The 1,967-nt window shown below is 38.2% G+C and overlaps 1 pseudogene; it reads right to left on the minus strand.

Annotated features, from left to right (window-relative positions):
- Window positions 1–673: 673 nt before the first annotated feature.
- On the minus strand, window positions 674–1,150 carry LOC114207349 (large ribosomal subunit protein uL23 pseudogene; annotated as a pseudogene).
- Between the last annotated feature and the right edge of the window lie 817 nt (window positions 1,151–1,967).

Here is a 1,967-nt window from a genome sequence, read left to right on the forward strand (position 1 = left end):
TCAAAAGATGATACTGCATATTTGAAAGTTTCTAAAAGAGTAGATCTTACAAGTTCTCATCACACACACAAAAAATTTTGTTACTTTATATGGTGACCGATGTTAACTAGACTTATTGTAGTGATCATTTTGCAATATATACAAGTATTGAATCATTATGTTGTACACCTAAGACTAATACAATGTTATATGTCAATTATACTTCAGTAAAAGAATTACCAATGAGCAGTCACTTTATAACTATCAGGTACGCAAAAACTAAAACACTGGAAATGCCTTCTGCTGGTTTCTGTGTGGAAATATGATTTATGACAGTCATTTTGGAAAGTGATCTGGCGGCATCTATTAAAATTAAGATATTAAAATTAGGAACAGTCTCATTTCTCAGAGTTTATCGCATAGAAATAAAAGCACCTGTATATGTGCACATATATATAAGAATATTTATTGCTTATATAGAAAAAAAAGAAATTCCTATCAATTAGGAATAGATGAATAAATTATGGCACATTTTTCATATGACAGCCTGCTATGCAAGCATTTAGCTGGGTGCATTAGAGCTATGACAGGTGACCTATGAGTTGAAGCTCCAAGTTGGGAGTGATTTTCATGAGTTACTATTTTTTTGGGGGGGTGAAATATTTATATTTAGAGTTAGCCAGCTGTACTCAGTTTAGATGATCCCAATTTTGTTGGCAATATCCAAAGCATCATAGTCAGGAAGCAGTTGAACATATGCCTTCTTCTCTCCATCAGGCCTGATCAAGGTGTTGACCTTGGCCGTGTCAATGTCATAGAGCTTCTTCACAGCCTGTTTGATCTGGTGCTTGTTGGCCTTGACCTACACAATAAACACAGGTGTGTTGTTGTCTTCTATTTTCTTCATGGTTGACTCAGCAGTTAGGGGGAATTTGATGATGATGACATAGGGATCAAGCTTGTTTCTCCTGGGGGCGTTCTTTCAAGGATATTTGGGCTGCCTTCGGAGACGCAGTGTCTTGGGTCATTGGAATATAAGTGACGTGCCAATCTCTTTTTTTGTGTGTGTGTGACTGTGGACGCCTTTCAGCACTGCTTTCTTGGCCTTCAAATCCTCTGCTTTGGCTTCGGCTTTGGGAGGAGCAGGGGCTTCCTTCACCTTCAGCGCCATCTTTGTGAGAGGGATTCTTGAGTTATTATTAATAAAACAAGATAAAGTATATAAGATTAGTGTAGAACATTGACCAAAAAAATAGATAATGTGCATGTATGGTGATACCTGTGTCTATGAAACCATTATATTTATGCATGCATGTAAAATTATGAGTGTGCATTTAAAATTAAATTTATTACCAAGTATTATAAAATAAAACGGTGTAAGAGTGTGCATGGAAGGGAAAGATGACTTTTGAACCAGCTGAACAACCACAGAGTTGATGCACACATTAGAATTAATTTGGGAGGAAGATCGAGAACTCTGTTCTTGCTCTGGTTCTAGTTCTTGTCACCATCTTGGTCATGATATTGGAAAGATACAGAAACTATGTTGGTTATACTTGCAGATAAAGGAAAGAAAGATGAGATAACTATTATGTTTGAAGACAGAAATAAGATTCAAAACAAGCCAGAAGATTTAGCCCAGAGCTATAAAATGAACATTAATCATAATAAATATGAAGTCCTGCATCTAGATTTGAACATACCCATTTCCTTAAAACGTCTGTGTGGTAATTATCAGTTTCTGGTCTGTGAGTTCCATGAAGTCATTGGCGCTGTCTTATTTATCTTCAAGTCCCCACTACCGACTACCCAGCATAGTGCCTGGCCCATAATTGCACAGGACAGAGCCTGGATAAGGTCTTGGGGGAGGCCAGGGGAGACGAGATACGAAGCCAACCTGCACAGGGGGGAAGGCAGGACACACAGGAAGGGCATCTGCTGTTGTCAGATTCCATGCAGGAGCATTTTAACCTCCTAAGATCCCTGGA

Source organism: Eumetopias jubatus, unplaced genomic scaffold (assembly GCF_037043125.1).
Source record: "Eumetopias jubatus isolate StellerSeaLion01/CBP00866 unplaced genomic scaffold, mEumJub1_p1.0 scaffold_3, whole genome shotgun sequence".
NCBI classification, from domain to species: domain Eukaryota; kingdom Metazoa; phylum Chordata; class Mammalia; order Carnivora; family Otariidae; genus Eumetopias; species Eumetopias jubatus.